The following is a 27,907-nucleotide window of genomic DNA, read 5'->3' as shown; positions in this document are numbered from 1 at the left end:
CCCCCAAGACAACATACAGTGCACAATCACCAAACATACAGTCTCTTAGGACTCCTCTCTGCTTCTTCGGCCACCTCCAAGTCCTCACTGGCAAGCTCTGTCCTTCTCCCCCCCAACTCCGGCTCCTTGAATGGAGTGAGGCAGTCCCTTTTATTCAGTCCCCGGATGTGTCGCAGGTGACCCCTGATTAACATCCGGCAGCACTTCCGGGTGTGTTGGAAGTGCTGCAAGGGAATTCAGTCCTCCTTCCGGCAACACTCCCAAGTGTGGCAGAAATGCTGCATAATCCAGACCAGGGACGATCCAGGCGCCCCCTGGCGGTGGCCACGGTGTAACATAGGGTTGGATCACCCATGTTTGTGGCCCCCGTACAACCCAGGGGCGCTGCCCCCTTGTGGCCCAGGGAAAGCACTGCCCTTCTTCTGGTACTCCCGTAGTTCTGGCATCCCGGTGGGGCAAGGTCCCTGGACATCTATCTATCTATCTATCTATCTATCTATCTATCTATCTATCTATCTATCTATCTATCTATCTATCTATCTGTCTGTCTGTCTGTCTGTCTGTCTGTCTGTCTGTCTGTCTGTCTGTCTGTCTGTCTGTCTGTCTGTCTGTCTGTCTGTCTGTCTGTCTGTCTGTCCAAGCAACATCATGCATATCACAGGAGCCAACCCTGAATGGCACACTAGTTCATTCACACTTGGTCACAGTAGGCCTGCTGATGTAGGAAAAATCCATATAGATGTTGGAAAAACTGCAGTGCTAACCACTGTGCCACCCCTGCTTATAAGAGAGCTGTAGTGAGGAGATAGAAAAGTGTGTTTCACAAGGTTAGGCTGAGTGCCTATCTTCATTCTGCGTGCAGATACAAAATCAGCAGTTTTTAGCACTTTTGCATTTTGCCTTATTTAAAAATCTTTTTACTGCTAAGCAGTATCAGGCATGTAAGCTGATTGAATCCTCTTTCTGTAATGCAAATAGTCAGATACGTTGTCGTTCATCTCTAGCAGTGTGGTGTTCTAAATAAAACACTCCGCAGACACTATCGCTTGAGCCTTGGCTGAGCGCCAAACGTAGCTGTACACGGTGAACAATAAATGTCAACTATACTGAAGATTTACATGCATTTAGTGAAGCAGACAGCCAGCTCTGTGAAATTCATAATGTGATTTTTAGCAAGCAACAGTGGGTACATAAAAAGCTGAATCTTCTTCTAAAGAGCTAAAGTAAATCCTAGCTATTAAATGGGCATAAAGATCAATAGCAGTTGAACTAAAGAAATGTGATAGATAGATAGATAGATAGATAGATAGATAGATAGATAGATAGATAGATAGATAGATAGATAGATAGATAGATAGATAGATACTTTATTAATCCCAAGGGGAAATTCACATATGGAATTGTTATGGAATATCGAGCTGACAGAGAATGAATATAAAGTCAGTTAAGTAGTAATAGCTAGCTTGAATACTTTCTAAAAGGTTTGTAATAAGAGCACAGAACCATAGAGACACAGAGCTTTGCAACCCAAGTACATTTTGTCTTGCTTGAGTGGCATTGTAAGAGTCAAATCCTCTCCGTATATGAATCTATTGGCATTACTGTCCTAAAAAACTGTAGTTGTAAAAAGTTTTTTTCAAGCCAATTTTTTAATTGTAAACCCATTTGCTTCTTTTATGGAACTGACAGGTATCATTCCTTTACAAATCCTTATCTCGATTTATCAGAAATTCTAATCATCTGACATGTTACTCTTCTGGAGCAACCAACAAAGATCAGAACATTTCAATCCCTCAACTGTATTATTTTACTGAAAAAAGCTACTTAATGATCGACTGCCTTTAAGTTAATCAGCACACATTTAGCTGATTAGCTGTTGTTTCCCTTGTTTTTACTGACATGTGGTTAATTGCCTTTTAGTTAGCAGAAGGCAACAATAAAGAACTTAAAATTCGTGACAAGCAATAGAATTCAATTGAAAATAAAAAGATGCCTGTGTACAAAATGATACTTGAGCTTTACGAGTCTTCCAGAGTTTCAAAAAGAAATAAAAATCATATTATTAATTTCTGAGCTAATGGAAGCTATCAGATTAAATGAAGCAATCAGTTACAACAAAAGTTACATTAAAATAAAATATTAATTGAAACAAAGCCTTCAGCCTCCCGGGACCAAAGTTGCCCACTCCTGCTCCAGTAGTTACAATATGCAGACACTTTATGTAAGCCACTACCACTTTTTCAATATGGCTGCTCATCAAATATTGAATGATTTTTTTTTTTTGCCAGCACAAAGTTTTGCATGATCTGCTGGAGGACTGACCGTATGGCAAGCCAAATTAACATTTAGAGATATCTCAAAATGAATTTCAGATATCTTAAAATGTAATTTACTTTTTAAGATATCTGAAACTCGCTTTGAGATATCTTAAAATACTTTCCTTTACATTTTAAGATATCTGCAATACATTTCGGGATATCTCAAATGCATTTCAAGATATCTCAAATACAGTTTCAGATATCTCAAAATAATTGTGTCTGTATCTCAAGATATCTCAAATGAATTTTCAGATATCTTAAATTGACCTTTCATGCATTTTAAGATATCTTAAATGCATTTCAAGATATCTCAAAATCATTTCCTGTAAAACTGCCTATTATTTCAATGGGACTTCTTGTTTATTATAAGATATCTTAAAATGTATTTGAGATATCTTGAAATGAGCAGGAAGTGATGTTGAGATATCTGAAAATGTATTTGAGATATCTGAAAATGGACAGGAAGCTGTTTTGAGATATCTGGAAATGTATTTGAGATATCTTAAATTGTATTGTAGATATCTGAAAGTGCTATTGAGATATCTCGAAATAATTGAGTGTCCTTTTAAAGATATCTTAAAAGGCATTTTAGATATCTTGAAATACAATTTTAGATATCTTGAAATACATTGTTAGATATCTGAAATAGAGCAGAGACCCATTTTAAGATATCATGAAATTAATTTTAGATATCTAAAAATGTATTTCAGATATCTGAAACAACAATGAATTTCAAGATATCTTAAATGCTTTTTAAGATATCTAAATTATATTTCGAGATATCTTAAAATAACTTCCTTCTCATTTTAAGATATCCCAAATTCATTTTGAGATATCTGAAATACATTTTCAGATATCTTAAAATGACTTCCTACACATTTCAAGATATCTAAAATACATTTCAAGATATCTTAAAATGACTTCCTGCACATTTCAAGATATCTCAAATACATTTCAAGATATCTTAAAATGACTTCCTGCACATTTCAAGATATCTCAAATACATTTCAAGATATCTTAAAATGACTTCCTGCACATTTCAAGATATCTCAAATACATTTCAAGATATCTTAAAATGACTTCCTGCACATTTCAAGATATCTCAAATACATTTCAAGATATCTTATAATGACTTCCTGCACATTTCAAGATATCTCAAATACATTTCAAGATATCTTAAAATAACTTCCTGCACATTTCAAGATATCTCAAATACATTTCATGATATCTCAAAATCACTTCCTGTGCATTTCGAGATATCTTAAATGCATTTCAAGATATCTTAAAATAGGCAGGAAGTTCCATTGAAAGTATAAGAAATTTTACAGGAAGTGATTTTAAGATATCTGAAAATGTATTTGAGATATCTTGAAATACGCAGGAAGTTATTTTAAGATATCTGAAAATGTATTTGAGATATCTTGAAATACGCAGGAAGTTATTTTAAGATATCTGAAAATGTAATTGAGATATCTTGAAATACGCAGGAAGTTACTTTAAGATATCTGAAAATGTATTTGAGATGTCTTGAAATGTGCAGAAAGCTATTTTAAGATATCTGAAAATGTATTTCAGATATCTCAAAATGCCTGCAGATGTATTTTAAGATATCTTGAAATGTATTTGAGATATCTCAAAATGCACATGAACATATTTCAAGATATCTCAAATTGCATTTAAGATATCTTGAAATGCATTTCAGATATCTGAAAATGTACAGCATATCACTTCAAGATATCTTGAAATCTGTTTGAGATATCATACAATTCTTTTTAGATATCTTAAAATAGATGTATTTTTAGATATCTATAATTCAATTTGAGATATCTAAAATGCATTTCCAGATATCATAAAATTCATTTTGAGATATCTCTAAATGTTAATTTGGCTTGCCATACTGACCGAGTACTTTTATTTATTGACTCTAGGATGGTGCATCATCTGTATTTATTCAAAGTATAAAATAGTCATCACAAATAATCATATTTGAGTCATTTTTCCACAGCCATATTCAAAACGTTTGTATCTTCTGTTTCATATGATTAGATGGATGTTCATGTAACATTTTAATAAAGTTGCTCCAGCGGTTTTTAAAATGCATAGACCTTAATGCTTTACAGTTTCTTGTCAGCAGCTATACCACACGTGCATCAGAACAGGTCATCCACCTGAAGCTAAGCATGTTTGGGCCCAAAAAGTACTTGGATGGGAGACCATCACTGGGCTGATGCTAGAAGAGGTGTTGGTGTGGACAGCAGGGGGCACACACAATGTGGTCTGTGTGTGGATCCTGATGTCTCAGCGCAGTGACGGGGACACTGCACTGTAAATATGGCTTTGTCCTTCGGATAAGACATAAAATCGAGATCCCGACTCTCTAGGGTCATAAAAGATCTCTGGCCATCTTTTGAAAAAAGTAGGATGTATCATGATGTCTAGGTTAAACTGACCATTATGGCCCCATTCATTCTGGCCCCTTAAACATCCCTTGTCTCTAACTGGCTATCTCTTACCTGTTCACCACCTAATAGCTAATGTGTGGTCAGCGTACTGGCACAACAATGGCTGTAGATTCATCATTCAAGTGGGTGCTATATATTGGTGGTGGTTGAAGCATGTAAGTGTTTTGAGTAGCAAGAAAAGTGATATATAAATGTAATTAATTATTATTATTATTTTTAACCTCTAAAGTGATCTGTTTTTTTTTTTTTACTTTAAACAACAACGTCTCAGCAGAATCCATTTAAGAAATCTGCCTTTTACAAAACTGGTTGCTTCCATTTCAACACTGTTCAGTCACAGACTTCACATAAGTAACACAGTTACTGTGCCAATTAGAAAGATGTGGTCAGTATAATTTTACAAACATGTACTGCTCACTGCAGTGGGCTGGCACCCTGCCCGGGATTGGTTCCTGCCTTGTGCCCTGTGTTGGCTGGGATTGGCTCCAGCAGACCCCTGTGACCCTGTGTTCGGATTCAGCGGGTTGGATAATGGATGGATGGATGTACTGCTCACATGAGCACTAAAAGAACATGCCAATTGCACAGAGAATGTACCTAAAACTAAAATTAAACTGTGCTCCTGACATTGTTCAGAATGATAGCTGCCTTACCTGCGTCCAATCCAGTTTAGTGCATGGGTAACAGACAAAAGGTTTATTTTTTTTACGCAAAGAACAATAGGCACCTGAAATAAGTTATCAGATAGGGTGATAGAGACAGTAGGACTTTAGGGACTTTCAAAACTAGATGGATAGGACTGGTGAGCTTTGTTGGACTGAATGGCCATCTCTCATCAAGATTGTTCTGAAGTCCTAACAAAATCACGAATGGTGAGTTTTCTCTTTAGCATTTTGTGATTGAAAGGGACAGAGCTGTTAATGAGTACCACAATGGAGGCAGCATTTTAATCTTTGTGGAACCAAATTTGACGGAACTGTAGACTTTTGTTCCTTAGTCCCATAGTCAATAAAACTGATTGTCTCCTTAAAGCATCACCCCCATCTTTTTTTACTGTCACTCTTTCATTTACAGTGTCATATCTAGCCAAACCCTATGACTGAAGTGACATGTATAAGGCATAAAGCAGAAGTGGACAGGATGTCACGCTGTTTCAATATACAATTACACATTACCCAATCAGGTGCCTCATTTAGTAAAAGAATACAAAAGTGAGGAAAAAATAACATAATGGAGATGAAAAAAATACAGAGAATAACAGTGATATCACAAATAAAACCAAAACACAAAATAAACTATAGTTCACTCTGCAAGATACATATAGCCGCACAATTCCAAGACAATCGATGGAAGAAGAACATGACAGCTTGTTGATCAGTGAAATCTTCTTAAGGGGAGAATATTTGACACCATTGACCATTCTGTTTTACTGCACAGGCTGGAAAATGATGTTGGGCTTACAGGCATTGTGTTCGCTTGGTTCTTATTTATCAAATCAATTCCAATATGTACAGCAATGTGCTGACAGGACTCCATCATTATACACAGAAGTGAGATATGGTGTCCCGCAGGGCTCAGTACTGGGACCTTTCCTGTTTTCACTTTACATGCTTCTACTGGGATCTCTCATTAGGAAACATAATGTTAATTTTCACTTGTATGCAGATGACACCCAGTTATACCTTTCATTTAGATCCAATGAAGTTTCTCCGATGTTGTCTTTAATTAGTTGTGTTAGTGAATCAAAGGAGTGGATGGATGAGAACTACTTGTCTTTAAACACACATAAAACAGAGATGTTAATTATTGGAGGGAGTGACGCTGATCGCAACCATATTTCGTCCTCATTTAACTCAGTTGGAATCACCATTAATTTTACTGAATCAGCCCACAATCTAGGAGTTATCTTTGACTCTAGCATGTCATTTAAAGCACACATTACAAAGTTGTCCAAATCATGTTTCTTCCATCTAAAAAATGTTGGGAAATTAAGGTATTTCCTTAATAAGTAGGATTCTGAGAAATTAATTCTTGTATTTATTTCTAGTATGATTGACTACTGCTATGTGGTGTTCACTGGATGTTCAAACTGTTCTTTATACAGCTTCCAGTTAATCCAAAATGCTGCTGCAAGAATTATTACAAGAACAAGAAAATACGAACACATAACCCCAGTTCTTAAATCCTTACACTGGCTCCCGGTTAAGTTTAGGGCAGATTTCAAAATCCTCCTTTTAACATATAAAGCATCAAATGGCCAAGGTCCGGCTTACTTGTCTGAACTTATCATGGCTTACAAGCCAGAGCACACATTAAGATCTCAAGATGCCTGTCTGCTTATGATTCCAAGGATTAATAAAATAGCAATGGGAGGTCGAGCTTTTAGTTACAGGTCCCCTAAACTCTGGAATGGTCTGCCTGCTACTATAAGAGATGCACCTTCAGTCTCAGCTTTCAGATCCCGGCTGAAGACTCACTACTTCAGTTTAGCATATCCTGACTAGAGCTGCTGATTAACTGTACAGACTGCATCTCTGTTGTAAGTCATTAGCACTAAAATGTAAGTAATATGACAGTTATAATTTATTACTAACCCTCACCTCTTCTGTTTCTCTTCTCTGTACTCAAATGTGGCACTTAGTGCCACGGCCCACCTGCCAAGTTGTTTTGCCTGCCTAAGGTAAAGTAATCTCTGATGGGGAATTGCAGGAATCGTTGGGTAGAGGGGTCCTTTCATTGGATTGGCCGGCCCAGTGCTGTCTCAGCTGTGGAATGGCCAATAGAGGGAGGCAGCTTGACGGTCATGGTTTTCGGGACTCTGAACAAATCCAAATCCTATTATGTGATATCATCTACTGTTAAATTCTGTTCTGTACTTGTAATATTTCTATTGCACTATTATATTGTATTGAGGATTACTTGTGTTCTGTTCTGAGTATTGCATTGTATTTACCCCCTTTATTGACACCCACTGCATGACCAACCTGCCTGAAAAGAGGACTTTGAACAGGACACCAGTTGATTGTAGGGCCCACTTATGTATACAGCCACATTTGCCCACTTGCCTTCCTAAAACTGAAAGAAGGTTCACTAAATAAATGTATGAGATATTTTGTTCTGTAGTATTCGAGGTAGATAACACTTACAGAAAGTATTAAGAAAATAGCTAGGCTGTTGTTTTTTCACTTCTTTTCAGATCTGTCCCAACTGCCAGAGGTTATTTTAATTGGGGTTGAGCTGAGCTCTGACACTAAATAAACACATCTGACTTAAATCAGCTTTGAGTCAAAAGATAGGCATCCAGAAAAGCCTGAATGCAAACAGGTTAAGTGAACAAGTGAAAGAGAGAACATTGATAACTTGAACAAGAAAAGCAGCTATGACTAAATAGACTTGGATCTTTATTGTAAGCCATTTACTGCCCTGAAATTAATTAATAACTCCCTCAACAATAAAACATATTCAATATTTCTGCTATAGCTCTTTTTCACCCTGTTTATTTTCTTGAGAAATTCAGAACTTTTGCTTACTGCTTCAGTGAAGTCTGTTTATGTGAATATACTTTTAACCCTTCAGAAGGACCTTGTATTTATTTCACTGTTGCTCATACAAAATGCTTTACAATATTTTTGATGCACAGTATTGATCCATTGAACCAGTCACATTGCAAACTGGGCCATTTATTGAATGATTACACTTTATGTTTATAGCAGATCCTGTGCAAAATTGCTTTGCAGTATAAAAGACTCACAATTACTGTATGGTAGGGGAGAAAACATTCACCTGCCCAAGCTATCACATCTTATGACTGTCAGCAGATCTACAACGGCTCTTAGAGATGATCATTTCTCTCTAGTATAAAAAACCACGTGATTATCTCGGAGGGACACTTACACCTCCGACGAAATGAGGTGCGGTACACATGCAGAGCAGGTTAGAGATAATAGAAGTATGAAAATTTGAAAGTCTCAAAAAAGGGATAGTAAAGATCGCATTAGCACAAACAAACGCAAATTATTACTTGGTGAAATAACGGAACAGCGAAAAGAGATGGAATATATTTAAGTCGGAGACTTGTAGATCGTCTAATTCGTGTTGCCAGTGAGAATTGAAAGATTCCAAAAACGTTGGCACGGTATGAAGTCCTGTGAGACGAAGACTTAACATGAGATTCTTTCAAGTCACACCCAACTTACAACCATTTTCAAACAAGACCACAGTCATCAAACCTCAGTCGTGTAAATGCTTTTGTCAGACACACTTCCTGCGCTCTCAGCTCTTATAAATTTTATCAGGACAATAATTTTATATGTTCTAGATGACACATTAATGACTAAGCGAAGAAGAAAGAGCACTGACAAAAATTCAAAAAAGTTGTTATATTTATTGGAGAGAAAGAAACGATATTCATTCACAGGCAGTTATACGTTGCGTTGTCACGATGTAAGTTCAAACACAAAATCAAAATTCAATGCAATCTTGAAGAAAAGTTAATTCCAAATATTGTTTTCACTAAAGTTTTAAAGTAAAAGTGAAAATAATGCATATGTAACAATTCTCATGAAAATAGCAATGTCTTTAAATTGTATATCCGGTTAACCAAACCCTGGGTGGGTGAGCGAAGCGAGCAAAAGGCGGAGCCCCCTAGTATCTCTTTAAAATGAGTTTTGCCATAGCCATCTCCTTCTTTTTGTGAAGATAACTGCCAGAACCATAACTCTTTGCACAGGTTGAGGATAGTGGACTCAGAAGAGAACTGTGTGTTTGAGAAAGAAGAGGGGAGGGAAAAGTGTGACGATGTGGGTTCACTCCATGCTCCCATCTTGCTTCTGGGAGCTCTTGAACCCGACACCATCAGTTATGTCACAGATGAGCTAGGCAGTGAGGCACAACAAAGCAAGGGGATGGTGCAAAAAGTGCAAGGTGCTTTTATTAAAACCAACAAAACAGTGTTCAAATAAATAGTGCAGTGTCTCAAAAATCTTTAAATAAATAATCCATTAAAACAAGTGGACTGGTGAAGGTTAAAATCCAATAAATAGAAAAAATCCTTTTTAAAACGAGGTTAAAACAATGGCTGGAAGCTGTCCCTTTAAAAACAAATCAGCCCAGTGCCTTTCTTCTACTGGTGACTGGCAACTGAGACTCCCCTGCTTCTCCCATCCAGGTAATGCACCAGGGAAGTCACCCTAGCTGCAGCTGACCTGCTCTGCCTGCTGGTTTGGAGGCTTCCTGATCCCTGGCTTCGGTTCTGCTCTCCCCAGACCGAGACTTGGGTTTCCCAGCGAACAGGACGCTCACGCTTGGAAATCCACCTCCCAAGCCTCCCGACTCCCGCTGTTTCCCGCGGAGAGCCATTCTTCTTCCGGTTACTCCTGCTCCTCAACTACACGCTCAGCAGGAGCGACCACTATCGACTGCCCTAGGTGATGGCCAAACACCACACTAGGGGTCACTGCTCAGCTGCCTTCTTTGCTCATTCACCCACCGGCTTTCTCCTGCCTGCTTCCTGCCACCTTCCTCTCTTCTCTTAACCTCCGTTCACTTTTTTCTTTTTTTTTCTCTCCCTTGCATAGCTGCCTCGCGCTTCTATTTATTATGGGGATGTGGATCGGATGTGGTAATTAGCAGCTCCCGGCACCAATTATGGATGTGGACGACTCCTCACCTGTGCACTTAAGTGAGGACCGTCCGCATCACACATCACCAAGGAACTGCTTCAGCCACACATACCATGCCCCCTCGCTAAGCCGCAAGCGCTGTGATTATTTATTATTTAGAAAGTGCCCTTTTTGACGTGAGCTGTGGACCTGCTACACCACATAAAGGTCATAAGCTAAATCATATAGATTGAGTATAAGAGTGAAAGACACTCTGGTTAGCACTGCTTCCTTAAAGCTCTAGGGATCAGAATCTGATTGCCAGTCAGGTTTCTGTTTGCTAAGTCTGCATTCTTTCCCAGTGATATCAAGACCTTGATTGCATGACACCAGAAAAATGGCCTTTTGTCCTTAAACCACTCCAGTGCAAGGATCATTACTCTTATGAAAAATATACCATGTCCCAAATTTCAAGTCTCTTTCAGGTTGTAGCAGGATTTCTGCCAGGATATCTCAGTGCATTGCTACATTCAATTTGTCTTAATAATTCTTCAAGGCACTGATTCAGGAAAGCACACCCTTGGCAGAATGCTGCCACCATCACTCTATGTAGTATAGATATTGTCTTTTGTTTCATTTCTGCCAACCATATTTATTAAGGCCGTGTCACATTATATGACTTTTCAAGGGATTTTTTCAGTTGTAGCCTTCATTAAATAATCTTAGGGAGTTGGGGCAGTCCTGTGCAACCGGTCACATATTGTGACGTACCCAGTGACTCACTCCAACCAGTCCGCAACTCACCAGAATGAGCTCTATGTACTTTAGAGCTAACAATCAAGGACTGCTCATCCATTAGTAGGTTCCATAAAATGCAGCAACAAGGAATAAGGAATACAGGTGTTTTAAACCTCACAAACAGAACACTCATCCATTTGATGTCTTGTGTTTCATGTACCACAACAGAATGAAGAAAAAACTCAGCGTACCAGTTAACCCTTCATGTAGTACCAGTTCTATCAGGCAGCATGCTATTGGCTGGCAAAAATGGGGCTAACTCGGCCGTGCTGGAAGGTCATCATGTGGTTGCTAAATTTGACATGCCCAGCCATTATCAGTTGTGTAAATTGACATGGTCCAGCAATGAGATCAGCAGCTGACATACAAAACACCTAAATGTCACTTAATGTGACACCCACTTTAGTTGTTAAGGACAAAAAGTTGGAAAAAAACTCATCTGAAAAAAAACATAAGAAAGAGAGAGAATGGACATTTGATGGAACAGCTGTCATACTGAACAAAATTCTAACCTGAAATTTATGAATTAATGTTCTTAGCAACATTTAAAAGAAATATGTAATTTTCTCACACTTCCTTTTTTTATTACTCCGTACAATGTTGTAGGGTTATTTTTGCATAGCTAGAGACTCTGGGCAACTAATTCTAAGGGCCTTTTCCGTTCTCTTTATCCACACTGTCAGTACTCAGTTTCCTTCTCTTGGCCAAAGGTCAAACTGGCATCTCAAAATGAGTAAATGAGTATGTGTGTGAGTGAGCCCTACAATTGATTGCCAACCCATGCCACACTGGCTCCTGCCATGCCCTGCTAATGCTTACTTCAACCTTGCTGTAGTAACTCGTTGCAGAAAATAAACACAGAATAGTTTCGTTGGCAGCCTTTTTGGTTTACTTCCAGTGGTCACCTAAAGTGAGAAATTCTGACTGTTTCAAAATTTCAGAATCCCCATTTCATTCTGCTAACCATATTGCTACACTATACAGGAAATGAGCAAAATTACAACATGTCTGTTATCCAAATGGGCACTAACAGTGCTAACTGATAAGAAGTGAAAGTGAGTCTGCCCTAAAAATGCAGTTAAACAGAAGTGCTTTATTTGGTTTATTAAAAATAACACTCCTAAGTTAACTTTCTTAATTCAGCTTATATTTGTAGGGACCCTATGCCTAATCTGGTAGTACTGGGTTCAAGGCAACAAACCACCCTGGACAGAGCGCCAGACCATTACAGGGCCCAGTCACACACTCGGTTTAACGTTGCATCACTAGTTAAGCTGGGTCAAATGTTTTTGAGGATGTGAAAGGAAAACTGGAATACTCCACACTGAAAATGATTGGGCTAGACATTTAAACATATGACACTGAATCCATCAAGCAGTATAGATAACCAATGTACCATCCTGCCATGCTATTTTAAAATAATTAATAATAATCGTTTTGTTTTTCTTAGGATAACAACTATTCTTCATACCTGTTGTAAGAGCCAATCTTAGAAAGTTAATGCTTTAAGTTAAACTCATATTAGTGCTTGCTTAATTTGAATGGAATATAATTCTCTTTTATGCTATAGATTATGGTATATAGCCTTTTACCCCCTGTAAGTTAACATGGGATAGAACCTTCTTACACTAGGGGGCTCCGCCCCCTGCTCGCTTCGCTCGCCAACCCCTGGTGTTGGGAATGACAAAGAGCGTGATGTATGAATGAGATATAGAATAGTGTGACGGTGTAGATGATGCAAATAGAAATCAAACAATAAAGTGTGTGGCACAGTGTAAAGGTTTATTTGAAAATGTCTTTGTACACGCCGTTTAAGTGTAAAAGGTAATTCCAGCTCAGAACTTGTAAGGTCATTTAAGATGGTTATTGTTGTGATCAGAGTCAAGTTTGTCAGAGCTTAGAAAGAGTTGTGTCTCTCCAGGAAGTAATGGAATGACTTGGGTATTTATGTTTTCCACATTAATATTTTTTGGACATAATATAGTGCGTTGTGTTAAAAGGGGCATTTGGTCTAATGAGATTGCTGTTCCAAATGTCTCTGTAACTAAGTCGTCGCAGATAAAGGCTTGAGGAATTGTAATAATATGTGGCTGAAGTCCATCTGTATTGGTGAGTGTACCATCTCTCAGTTGTAATAAGCAATTGTTATGATCTGGTTCTGGACATCGTATCTTTTTTACTAACTGTATCTTTTGAAAGTAATGCCAATTGTCTGCGTATTTTAAGGTGCACTGAACAATAGCTGAGTGCATGGCATCTGGAAGAATAGCTAATCACTGTTTAAAATCTCCTCCTCATAAAAGTACCTTTCCTCCAAATCGAATATTATTATTCATAAACGTTTGTAGAAGTTTATGAATGGTGTTGAGTAAGTGACTTCATGTCATTGAACATTCATCAATAAACAACATTTTTTCAAGACGGATGTCACGTGCAGTGCCACCGTTAATGTTCATAGTGGATACCGATTTGTAGGATCTAATGCAGTTGATAAAGATTTAACTTTCAGGTACATCGTCAGTTATAAGCTTCTGTAGATATTCAGTATATGAATGTAAAGAAGGCAGTCTAATTTGACCCTTTTGACAACAACGTGTAAATGTATTACTTGTATTGCCAGTTGTTTCTTCAGGGAAGTGAACTGAATGACAATGATTGCAAATGACATTCATTAATCCGAATGAATTTTCCTGGTGTATGTTTTCCTTGTGCCGTTTGAGAGGCTCGTTGTTGCATGTGTAGTATTTGGGACGTGTTGTTTTGGAGCTGTAATCGATTTGCCTGTGCTGTGTGAGAAGCCCGTTGTAGCCTTCGCTGCCATTAACGTATGTCTGAGACGGGAGGTGTTTCGTTTTGAATCCGTGCCTGTTGCGATGCAGCACTTTGATTGATAGTTTGCGTCATGTGGATCTAGGATGTAGATTTGTGCATATTTGCGTTGTTGATTTGTTTCAGGGTGCACTGTTCCAATGCGATGCAGTATTTGTGCACATATGCGAAAGCAGTATGGTCCATTGCCTTTTGGTGGCCTGATATTTACTCCGGTATATGCAAAAGCAAATGAACTATTGTAGGATCTAATGCAGTTCATAAAGTTTTTACTTTTAGGTACATCGTTAGTTAGAAGCTTTAGTTGAGCTTTGCGTTTTTGGAGTCGAGACATTTTTTCTTTTAGAAATATGGATAAGTAATAAGGAGTATTGCACTCACTGTTAATATGGAGCCTTTTCTGCGGTTGAATGGTTAATAGTGCCTTATTGTAATGAGATCCACCTATGCTGCATAGCCGTCTATTTTGTTGTTTCTTTTGTGTTCGTGTGTTTGTTCCTGTTATCATTTCCTTTTCGTTTTGTACCCGTGACCGTGTATTCATGACTTGTTTCTTTCTCAGCATGCGAAATATGGATAAGTAATAAGGACGATCGCAGTCACTGTTAATATGTTTCCTTTTCTGCAGTTGAACGGTTAATAGTGCTTTATTGTAAGGAGATCCACCTATGCTGACACCTGTGCTGTCTAGTGTGAAGGTGATGACGTTCACTTTAGAATATGTGGCTTTGGGTGTCACTTCTTATGGATGTGTGTGTGGGGGGGGGGGGGGGGGGGTGAGGATTGTTGTTGCGCGAGCGTCTTCTTTCTTTTTGTGTTCCTGTGTCTTGTTTGAATCCCCCTCTTTGTGTGTGTCCCGTCCGTTGCTTGTAGGGTCTGTGGGGTGGTTTTGTGTTCTTTTTTTTGTGTTCCATGGGCTTGTTGAATCCCCCTCTTGGTGTGTGTCCCGTCCGGTGCCTGTAGGGGGGGGGGTGCCTTGCTGTTGTGCGCAAGCCTCTTTTTTTTTTTTTTTTTTTTTTTGGGTCTAGTTTCGTGTGCAATGTGTTTCGTGCTTTGCTTGCGTTTGAATACTTTTTTATGTGCCTTTTCCTTTTTTCGTTGCTCTTTGCGCCTCATTTCTCCATTTTTCCTGTGCTCACTCCTTTTTTCTGTGGTCTTGTCCGCCTCTCGCGGCCCCTCATCCGCCTCTTTCGCCCTCTTTTGTCCGCCTTTCTCGGCTCCTCAGCCGACTCTCGCGGACTCTTTTTGCGCCTGCGCAGTACGTCTTTTTGCAGCTACGGCCCATTGCCGGATGTGCCTGCGTCCATCATCCGGTTTAGCATTCTCGGTTAGTAATATGGCCGGATGTGCCTGCGTCCATCATCCGGTTTAGCATTCTCGGTTAGTAATATGGATATATCTGTGATCTTCTTCTTCCGGATACTCTTGTTAGGGGTTGCCACAGTGGATCATCTTCTTCCATATCTTTCTGTCCTCTGCATCTTGTTCTGTTACACCCATCACCTGCATGTCCTCTCTCACCACATCCATAAACCTTCACTTAGGCCTTCCTCTTTTCCTCTTGCCTGGCAGCTCCATCCTTAGCATCCTTCTCCCAATATACTCAGCATCTCTCCTCTGCACATTTCCAAGCCAATGCAATCTCACCTCTCTGACTTTGCCTCCAAACCATCCAACCTGAGCTGACCCTCTAATGTCCTCATTTCTAATCCTATCCATCCTCATCACACCCAATGCAAATCTTAGCATCTTTAACTCTGCTACCTCCAGCTCTGTCTCCTGCTTTCTGATCAGTGCCACCGTCTCCAACCCATATAACATAGTTGGTCTCACTACTGTCCTGTAGACTTTCCCTTTCACTCTTGCTGATATCCGTCTGTCACAAATTACTCCTGACACTCTTCTCCACCCATTCCACCCTGCCTGCACTCTCTTTTTCACCTCTCTTCCACAATTCCCATTACTCTGTACTGTTGATCCCAAGTATTTAAACTCATCCTCCTTCACCAACTCTACTCCTTGCATTCTCACCATTCCACTGACCTTCCTCTCATTCACAACCATGTATTCTGCTTCTTCTTCTTTCGGCTGCTCCCGTTAGGGGTCGCCACACCAGATCATCATCTTCCATATCTTTCTGCCCTCTAAATCTTGTTCTGTTACACCCATCACCTGCATGTCCTCTCTCACCACATCCATAAACTCCTACTCTCACTACAAATCACAGTGTCATCAGCAAACATCATAGTCCACGGGGACTCCTGTCTAATCTCGTCTGTCAACCTGTCCATCTTCATTGCAAATAAGAAAGGGCTCAGAGCCGATCCCTGATGTAATCCAACCTCCACCTTGAATGCATCTATCAATCCCACTGCAGTTCTCACCACTATCACACTTCCCTCGTACATATCTACATTTTTAGATATATCTGTGATACAGTGGTGTTAATTGAGTCAGTTGTTGTTTAGAATAGGTCCCAGTGCTAGCAGGACTGAAAGACAGTATGAAAATGGGATATGTGTACAGTTTTCTGACCGTTTAGAAATACTTAAAGAAACAAACAAGATATATAAGCCTTAAATAGGCCTTTTCTTTTTTTGCAATACCAATCTTTTCTCTATTTTTGTGTGAAGTGTTTTACTTTGAATTTTTACTAAAGTTTTTAAAAAGAAGATATTTTGTCTGTGGAATCATTTCAGCGTGTCAAGCTTTTGTCAGAATCCCATGTCACATACTGAAGCTGCAGAACTTTGGTAATTTTGGTTAAACGTAGCTACACCCATTACACACACTTAGAGAGATTAGACTTCTGTGTGAGAATACTCGTTACTGACTTTACTTGAGCCTTTAACTACATGAAGCCTGATATCCTTTGCAGTAAATTACAGGAGTTACAAGTAAACTCCTACCTCACCTTATGGATTATAGACATTCTCCTTAACAAGGAGCAGTTTGTTAGGTGGACAATTATATTTCTACAGTCCATTATACGTCAATTGGAGCTCTGCAAGGCACATTGAATGCCCCTTTACTCTTCTCTATCTATACTAACAGCTTGACACAATCAGACAGCAATGGTTTAACTGTCAAGTTTGCAAATGACACAGCTTTGATTGGCACCTCTAACAACGTGGCACAATTTGGGAAGAGGCCAAGAGAATGTTGAGGTGGTGCCAGGAACAGAACCTCCATCTAAATGTGAAGAAGACAAAAGAACTGCTCATTGATTGTAGGAACAATGCTGAGCCAGTAATAATAACAATAATAATACATTTTATTTATACAGCTCCTTTCCTATGCTCAAGGTGCTTACAACCACTGGTCCTCAATGGAGAACACGTTGAGAGAGTTAGTAGCTTTAAGTACATGGGAACCATATTGGATAATAGTTTGAACTTTAATGAAAACACGCAATACATTTACAAAAAATGTCAAGAGTGCAGCGATCTATTAACAAGACTGAGGAAAAAACATTTCAACTAGAATCCCACAGAACTTGTGTACATGTCATGTTTGGAGTGTGCTGACTTGTTTATTCCCAGCCTGGTTTGACAGACTGTGTGTGATTAATAAAAATAAATGTAGGAAAATAATCCAACTGGGGTCTGCTCTTTATGGACAATCACAACCAGTGCTATAAGAATTAAATAACAAATGAGCAAAAACAGAAGAAGATAAAATTTTAAAGGACCAGAAATACTGCATGTTTCCAAATTTTCCCTTCTTGGAAGCAATAACTACTGTCAAAAATTAAAATAAATTGTAGTAAAGGCAGTTTTATACTGACTCTACCAACAGCCAAATTCAATTTTGTTGAAATTAATTATTATAGAATTCTCTTTTTACTGTATGTATATAAATATGTCATCAATTTCTATGTTACGTATGTATGTAGGATTGGACTTTTAGATGTTACTAACTAGATCAATGAAAAATTTCCACTCGCGTAAACTAAAGAATATCAATTGCCAACTGCAAGCAGAAGGAGGAAGATGTAATAATTGTATTCCAGAGACTTATTAATGGATAATTAGGTAATTATCTGAAGTGCTTAAATCATGTTTGCTAATGAGTAGTGCTCTTTCTGGACTTTTGTCTTTATATAAAGCCATTATCTTACAGTCAAATCAATGTTTATTTTGTTTGATATATAGCAAGAAATGACAGAACAAAAAACCACAAGGTTCTGAAAATCATTAGTAGGCTAATAAAGAATAAAATGGCCTATTTCAGACCTATGAAAGGAAAGTAGGGTACAGCCCACAGTAAGTGTCCATGAAAATGGGATCTAAAATAACTGACAATTATAATCATGTCTGCGAAGTTAAACAAGACACTTCAGTTTCTTCAAATTCATGAAAATGGATTTCCTTTTTTTCCATCAGCTACCCAGATGGGCTAAAACACTAAAGCATGCACTTTCAAATCTGGCAAGGCATAACAGCCACTATAAGAAATCAGGGTATTGTTTGTCCTAATCAATATTCTTCTTCTAATCCATCTTTTCTTTTTAGGCAGAGAGAATGGTCATTCTCAGCCCTAAAGAAAATTAAATGAGACTGATTAATATACACAAAAAGGACAAACAAGAAGACAACTGGAAAGAACCATCTTTGGGAAATAATGGGGGTGCTTTCTCCCACTCTTTTCTATTCTTTAAATAATTTTATTAAAGCACATCTAAAGCCCAGGGTGAGTTGGTTATTACTTCTTTATCTGTTAATTTGATACAAGGAATCCTTACAAGGTTTGACAGCTACTGAAATCTTGATAAATTATACAACTGGATGCACTATAAGCAACAGATGAGGGGTTGATCCTCTAAAACATTTGGTATAATAGTTTCACTCACCATCCATCGTTATGAGTGAACTTGCCCAGAGAAAAATCACTAGAATCCAAATAAATAATGGTAACTTTTTGTCAGGGGCAGAGAAACTAAGAATACGAGAAATTGCCAACACTCATCCAACAAAAAGGAGTGTGTATGAAAATTGCACGTGAGCATATAAGAAACATAAGAAATTTGACCATCAAGCAAATTTGTTTAGCTAATGGCTAAGCTGTCCCAATATCTCATCCAGAACATAAAGGTTGTCAAAGTCTCTACTTCAACTACATGTCTCAGTAGTTTGCTCCAGAATCCCATAACCCTTTGCATAAAGAAGTGCTTCCTTGCTTTAGTCTTAACAAGGGGGGCTCCGCCCCCTGCTCGCTTTGCTCGCCTACCCCCGGCGTTGGGTATCCTGAAATACATTAGTCGAGCTCGTTCGTCTTGGAGCCGTGCCCGCTCTGCTTGTGGCATTTCAGACGCGCGTTGTAGGCGCCTGCGTTCATTGATTTTATCCAGCCGGGCTCGTGTTTGTATATCCGTCAGTCGAGCTCGTTCGTTTTGAACCCGTGCCTGCTTTGCTTCCGCAGTTTCAGACGCGCGTTGTAGGCGCCTGCGTTCATTGATCTTATCTAGGTGGGCTCGTGTTTGTATCGTTGAGCTGTATTGTGTTTGAATTCGGTGTAAAATGTTCAGCGGTTTGTACAATCCCAAGCAGCACATTACTCCTAACTTCACCCCACAATAGTGCCACTCACAATATGGTGGTGACGCCTGCGCCCTTCGTACTATCTTTGTGGACCTGTGGGGCTGCCGTAGCCTCTTCCATTTGAATCCGGGCTGCAGCGCAGAATCCTCTTTTTGGCATGGCTGTGTCGGTAGTCGTTAGCTATGGGCGCCTTGTTGCTTCATTTCTCATTCACGTCAGTTGAGCTGTTTCGTTTTTGGGCCGTGAGTCCTTCGTTCGCGGTGGATACGACCTCGATTGCGGTTTATGAGACGTGCGCTGTACGCGCCTGCGCACTACGTCTCATGGTCCCATCGCCGTGTACCTGCGTCCATGCCATCCGGTTTAGTTAGTAAACCTGCATCCATGCCATCCGGTTTACCATTCTCGGTTAGTAATATGGATACTAATAACACATTTTATTTATATAGCACCTGTCATCTGCTCAAAGTGCTTCACAGTCTTCTTCTTGTAGTGGGATTTAAACCCATAACCTCAGGGTCTGAAGTCCAAAGCCTTAACCACTACACCACCCTGTCTTTTCCCCCTGCCATTACTTTCCATATTAAAGTAAACAAGCTGCCCTCTCTGTCTGCCAGATTTTAAGTTCAATCCTTATTATCTCTTCTTTTGTTGATTTAATTCAGCTCTTGTTTCAAATATTTTGTACTGTGCTATACTTGTGTTCAGGATTCTGGGAATACCTTTAAAGGTACTAATTAATCAATCAATGAATTCATTTATTAATCCATTTTCATTTACTGCTTGCTTATTTATTTTATTCTTTCCCACATATAGGTTACCTAAAGAATGTATATGTAATTTGGTAGATCAAGTGCATGTGTTAACAACATCTGCATTTAATATGATTCTTAGGAATTAAACACCTCTATTTATGTGCGTAAAAACTTCCAGCATGAACAGTTCACAAGAGCTTTCCCCAAGATATCCTGACTTTAATAGGAGTTAACTGATCATATGAGTCTTAGACTAACAATGTCTTTCAATCTAGGATGTGTTTCATTTTGTTTTGTTTTTTGTCTCGTAAGGTTGTCAGTTTGAAAACTTTCTGGGAATTTTAGGCTCTGAAATAATACAGAAGGAAAGTATTAAGACTAGTTACCATGGGACATGTCTGTATGAGACCCACTTCATATCCTCTTCCATGTTGGTAAATAGAAGCATTTTTCATAAGTGGTGCACTTAGGTGGCAGGAACGAAGCAATGAAATAGACAGAAACTTTATGATAGGGCAATCTCAAAAGGCTGGGTCACCCTGATGTCATAATTGAAGGACCACCCTCAGCCCATACATTATAGGACTGGAGAGTGGATCCTTCATTGATGATTGGTATGTAATTTTTTGTGAGAAATGATTTTTCTTTCTTCTAGAATTATTGCTTCTGTTTTTGGATTTTGCTCTTCCTTCACAGATTTGCATCTGTTTGCTTTAAAGTGCCTTTTAGGGCAAGTTCTTTTGCCTTAATGTGCCTTTTTACCATTACTTATTCTTCTTTTGTTTATATAATACATTTTTCTTTTATAAAGATTCTTTGTGGACTTGTTTGTCAAGCCAATTTTTTTTTATGGTTTTCCTTTTTCTTGGGAAGCATTTTGATATATTTTGGGACTTTTTGGAACTTTTAATTCTTGCTCCCCATTTTTGCTGCCTAGACACTGTGGTGAAATGAGTTAGGGGTCCATGTTTTTAACTCCCAAAGGACAGAAAGTGTTTGGAAACGACTGTTCTGTATTTTAATGTATTTATTTGGATATATTTATTCATTTTATCCCCAACAAGGACTTGTTTTTGTGGATTATTTAGTGAAGAATCTGCACTGCACCTATTTATTTGGACACTGCCTGATTTGAATAATTTTGCACCAATCTTGTTGTTGTGTGTCCTCATTGCATTAGTCCATCCCAGTCATGACTTCTGATGACCTGGGTTCAAGAAGATGCCAAAACTGCTGGCACCCCAAAGACAGGCATCACAGACAGAGACAAAGCCTGCCTATGGAATTGTGACAACAGGCTGCCTAGGGTGAGACGTATGCTAGGCAGGCTAGGGAAGTCCTGTTCCGGTTTTGTGGATCTTTTAGGGGCTTCCATTTTTCTATTTTGTGTACTGCTCCATCAGAACAGAATGAACAACTGTAAGAGCCACTCATCAGCCCTGCAATATATTCACTGAGGGTGGTCCTTCATAGGTGACATAAGGGAGGCCCCACCAAAACACAAGCAATACAAGAGAACACAGAAGCACAATATATAAATAATAAATACTAATAATTTCCCTTGGGATTAATAAAGTATCTATCTATCTATCTATCTATCTATCTATCTATCTATCTATCTATCTATCTATCTATCTATCTATCTATCTATCTATCTATCTATCTAATAATAAATAAACATAACAATGTGAAACAAATACATAATTTCAATAAACATTTAAAATAAACCAAGAAGACACCACAAAGGAAAATAAACATAAGCCAGGGATCATACCCTGGCTGTAACATAGCAATTATGAAAAGGAAAATATAGATCTATAGGCTTTAATTTCATTCTGTTTAAAATGATGGTAACTGTAATCTAAAATAAGCATAGTAATTATTATTATTACATATAACAACCAACCTTGTTTTATAAGAAGAAGATCCAACAAAATAATCTGTTAGAATTTATGAACAGGCAAAAGTAGCAGGCAAAATCAAAGCATAAAAAGTGATTAATTTAAGCTTTTGATACAGTTCAAAACTAGAAACCATTATCATCAGAGTAAACTACAAAAAAAATGGATTCCAAGTTGGTCAACTGGCCGATGATGAAGAATACAGATAAAATGAGAACGCTCCATGTGTGGAGAGGCCATCAGTGCAGACCAGCAGAGATCTCTGCTTGGATTGTAACTCTTTCTAATACAGTGACATAGTTTAGTTGGTAAATTTCTGAAATTCACAGATGAATGTAATATTGAAGAGATAAATATGGAGGAGGCAGCAAAAAAAATGAAGAAGACATGGATAATCTTCAAAATTGAACAAACATTAGGTAAATGGAGTTAGTGCAGCAAAATGAAAAAGTGCTAGGAATGTCAGTGTCAACACCATCCTGAAGGAAGCAAAATGTGAAAATGACTGAGGAGTTTACATTCATGCAACATTGTCATTGTCTTGGCAATACGCAGACGCAATTGAAAAGAGATATCGAATGTTAGGCTATATTGTAAAAACTGAGGAATATAACTCAAAAGACAGTATGCTTAGACTTTATAATACACAATTATAATTAAGTACTGTGTGACGATGCTCCAAAAATGACACAGAAGAAGCACTAAAAGTAAATTAAATTAAAAGAGTGGGCAGGAGGAGGAGTATAGGAACCTCATCAAGGACTTTGTTAAATGGTGCGACTCAAACCACCTACACCTGAACACCAGCAAAACCAAGGAGCTGGTGGTGGATTTTAGGAAGCCCAGGCCCCTCCTGGACCCAGTGATCATCAGAGGTATCTGTGTGCAGAGGGTACAGACCTATAAATACCTGGGAGTGCAGCTGGATGATGAATTGGACTGGACTGCCAATACTGATACTCTGTGCAAGAGAGGGCAGAGCAGACTATACTTCCTTAGAAGACTGGCGTCCTTCAACATCTGCAATAAGATGCTGCAGATGTTCTATCAGACGGTTGTGGCGAGTGCCCTCTTCTATGCAGTGGTGCGCTGGGGAGACAGCATAAAGAAGAGGGACGCCTCACGCCTGGACAACCTGGTGAGGAAGGCAGGCTCTATTGTAGGCATGGAGCTGGACAGTTTGACATCCGTGGCAGAGCGACGGGCGCTCAGCAGGCTCCTATCAATTATGGAGAATCCACTGCATCCACTGAACAGTATCATCTCCAGACAGAGGAGCAGCTTCAGTGACAGACTGCTGTCACCGTCCTGCTCCACTGACAGACTGAGGAGATCGTTCCTCCCCCAAACTATGCGACTCTTCAATTCCACCCGGGGGGGGGGGGGGGGGTAAACGTTAACATTATTCAAAGTTATTGTCTGTTTTTACCTACATTTTTATTACTCTTTAATTTAATATTGTTTTTTTTTTTTTTTTGTATCAGTATGCTGCTGCTGGAGTATGTGAATTTCCCCTTGGGATTAATAAAGTATCTATCTATCTATCTAAAAGCTGAATAGAGATGACCAACCAAGAGCATCCTGTAACTAAAGAATATGCCCTGCTCTGATGGGCTAAGGGAATTACACCTTGACTCTAAATTGGATTAAGCAGGTCTGAAAATGTAATATACTAATTCTGAGGTGAGAGGGTTGTGTAGGTATCTAATTTAGGTCTTCAAAAATTCCCCAATAAAATTAAACCATCAGAATTCTTTAAACTAAATAAATAATCAGTAAAGTACATTAGTAGAAATTAAGGGGAAGTGCAGCCTAAAGAAGTAAACTTTACATAAAGTGTTTTGGGTATCCAGAACAGACTACCAACTCATTTAGCTGAAGTAGAAATCCGGACAATTTTTAAAAGTATCTGAGTGAAATATTGGGACAACTTTGCTTGTAGCTAACCAAATAACTGAGAACTGAAATGATCTCCTTTCATTTGAGGAATATCTCGTATTATTTTGTCCTAGCAGAAATGCTGTGTTTGGCGGTGCCATTCATTTTCCAGTCTTCTCTGAATGGCTGCAAAGTTGATGATTGCACATAGTCAATTTTCTGAATCCCAGACCACTTTGCCTGAAGTTATGTCCACACTACTATGTTTGTTTAAATGAAAATGATCTCCATTCACACTAGTGTTTTCACATTGCTTCTGAAAATATCTTCGTACACACTTAAACAAAGATGGGATATATATGTTCTCCTACAATGGGTATGAAGAATCAGTGGAAAAATCCTTGAAGGGATGGTAACACCATCAGTCTTGGTATGTATTGCAAAACTGTAACAACAAGTGAATGGATTACTTTTTGCTCATGTGTGCAGTGTTCAAATTATATAAAACACAATTTAGATACATACAGGTAAGCAAAACAACAAGAAAGCAGCTCTTCACTCTCTGCTATGTTGGAATATGGTTTTGTTCCATAAAGACTGACCAATCAGGGAATGAGACCTTGTAACGAGAAAGAGTCAGTGAAGGACGGGCTATTTAATAAACAAAAACAGATCAGAGCATGATTAGAGGTTGCATTTCCAAACTATATGTTTTCGCCTACCCACACAGCAACTTTGAGCCGACGTTTATATGGGCTCTGGAGAGCATTTTCAAAGGTCTCCATTTTGGGGGGAATTCTGGAGTAGTGTGGACAAAAGGCAAAAACGGAGACTAATACCTGTGTTTTTAAATAATGTGTACATAGACAGAGACTTTCATGTGAACACTATCAACTGTGAAATTTCAAATTCATCCTGCTTTGTGTGAAAAGGCAAATTGAGCTAAACTCCGCAGAATAATTAACAAGTGATTTCATGATATCAATGTGTGAAACATTCTATTGTGTCACTCCTTCATTTGTGAAATTCAGAGTGAGTAATATTAAAGCCTTAGGCCTTGCAAGACAAAACTTGAGAAAAAGAGCATGCTGTCAAATTCCTAACCATTAGGAAACACTTTTGAATGCCTAGATGTAAGGATGAGCCAGATAAATACTAATTCTAAAACTGCCAAAAAACTTAATATGCATTAAAATTGAAAAAAGACAAAGTCAAGGAGAAAAGTGCCAGTTCTGACTGCACTAAGGTGTTTTAATCGTTTTCTTTCCACGTTCTTTTTCTTTAAAGTGGTAAAGGACACATTTTGCCTTATTGATTGACATAAGACAACAGCATACTAAGTGATTCTTTTTAAATATAATTTATTCCTAACAGATGTTTTGAAACATACACCTAGGAAGAAGCCATTTAAAAAAGCAATTTAAAGAATGAATGAGAAACCCTGAGTGCACATATTCTAGGTGTCAATCAAGTGGTCTTTATACTAAGCAGGACATTTCTTGGTGACAAACCTTTGCAAAGCACTTAATTTGATTGACAAAGTCAAATAAAAGAGACCAAGGTAACAGAGGCAGAAAAGATTTATGTGTGTCACGTAGTACGCAGCATCCCATACGGTCAGTTGAAAAAGACTACAAAAGCCACAGCCCATAGACAGTTACCTTTCTCACCTTCTGTTTCTTCTACAGTTCTGCTTTAAGCTCCATACTCAGTCTAATTCAGTCATGAGGTGGTTTTCACCCCTGTCACTTTCAGCCAAACCTCAAAAGCAGTTCTGAGATAAATTCTGTTGTATGTTTGCAATTTATGAGCCTAGCTAAACATCCCCTGTTGTTCCCTGCTCCTCTGTGTTTTTGGTAGCCCTTAAAGAGTGGGTTCTATCCGAAAGACAGCATGTCAGCTGCTCATTCTACCCCAAGTCAGAAGCGGTCTGATAGTGTCAAGCAGTTAGGCACAAAGATCTGGGATCCTGTTAGTGCTCCCTGACCTTACCCCAGAATGGGCAACCTAGCCCAGCTTTCCCATTTAATGATGGAACGTTGCCACGTGTAGGCCAGCAGGCCTTGTGGCTTCTTGCTAGTTCTCAGTCTCCCTCTTTGTACAGCAGTGAATGTCATACTCAGGTCCTGAATGGACACTTGGCGACAGGTTTTTGTTCCAGTCAGTTTCTCTACTGGTAACCAATTAATAATGCTAATGGCATATATTATATTGCCTTGATTTTAAATGATTAACATTTTAATTATTTAATTTCTTCTTAACCAGCCACCAAACAATAATGAGATGCAAAGTGAGCCAAAAGATGATCAGCATAACTTAGATCTCATCTGCATCTGTGCCTTATCTGTTTTAATAAAATATCTGAAAAGAAAGAAATGAAGGTCTGAGAAATATTAATCTGCTCTGGCCCAGAAAAAAATTGGATGGTCTTCTCAGAAAAAAAAGTCAATTTTGTGGCTGAATCAGAATACTAAAAAGCCAAAGTATTAAATAATGGGCCACATTAACAGCTAAACAGGAAATTGCATGGAGTGAGAATGGAGGACCTGCAACTACTGTGAGTCTGAGTTTTGACACCCCTGGTGTACAGCATCTCTCCTTCTCACTCTCTGTCTCTCTCTCTATATATTTATCACATGATTTGATAAACCTGCACATTGACTGGGTTCCAAGCATGATATGGTCCAATAGCTCCAGTGGTCCACACCTTCTCACACTGGCAGGACAAGTTACCCTCACCTTGTCTGTTTTGGTTACTCTCCCTAATGGTGGGCTGTTAATGTTTTTTTTTTTAACCTTGTGGTGTCCTTGCCCTTGGGCATCACTGATTTATCCTTAAAAAAATCACTACGGCCTCCATGTTCCACCACTACTTATTCAGTTGGTTCAACATCATATTTAATATTAGTTTCCAGCAATATGCAACTTCAATACCTGATACATATTTTTAATCATTTTAGATAGATAGATAGATAGATAGATAGATAGATAGATAGATAGATAGAGTGCATCCGGAAAGTATTCACAGTGCATCACTTTTTCCACATTTTGTTATGTTACAGCCTTATTCCAAAATGGATTAAATTCATTTTTTCCCTCAGAGTTCTACACACAACACCCCATAATGACAACGTGAAAAAAGTTTACTTGAGGTTTTTGCAAATTTATTAAAAATAAAAAAATTGAGAAAGCACATGTACATAAGTATTCACAGCCTTTGCCGTGAAGCTCAAAATTGAGCTCAGGTGCATCCTGTTTCCCCTGATCATCCTTGAGATGTTTCTGCAGCTTAACTGGAGTCCACCTGTGGTAAATTCAGTTGACTGGACATGATTTGGAAAGGCACACACCTGTCTATATAAGGTCCCACAGTTGACAGTTCCTGTCAGAGCACAAACCAAGCATGAAGTCAAAGGAATTGTCTGTAGACCTCTGAGACAGGATTGTCTCGAGGCACAAATCTGGGGAAGGTTACAGAAAAATTTCTGCTGCTTTGAAAGTCCCAATGAGCACAGTGGCCTCCATCATCCGTAAGTGGAAGAAGTTCGAAACCACCAGGACTCTTTCTAGAGCTGGCCGGCCATCTAAACTGAGCGATCGGGGGAGAAGGGCCTTAGTCAAGGAGGTGACCAAGAACCCGATGGTCACTCTGTTAGAGCTCCAGAGGTCCTCTGTGGAGAGAGGAGAACCTTCCAGAAGGACAACCATCTCTGCAGCAATCCACCAATAAGGCCTGTGTGGTAGAGTGGCCAGACAGAAGCCACTCCTTAGTAAAAGGCACATGGCAGCCCGCCTGGAGTTTGCTAAAAGGCACATGAAGGACTCT

Source organism: Erpetoichthys calabaricus, chromosome 10 (assembly GCF_900747795.2).
Source record: "Erpetoichthys calabaricus chromosome 10, fErpCal1.3, whole genome shotgun sequence".
Taxonomy (NCBI): Eukaryota; Metazoa; Chordata; class Cladistia; order Polypteriformes; family Polypteridae; genus Erpetoichthys; species Erpetoichthys calabaricus.
This window is presented reverse-complemented; position numbering follows the sequence as displayed.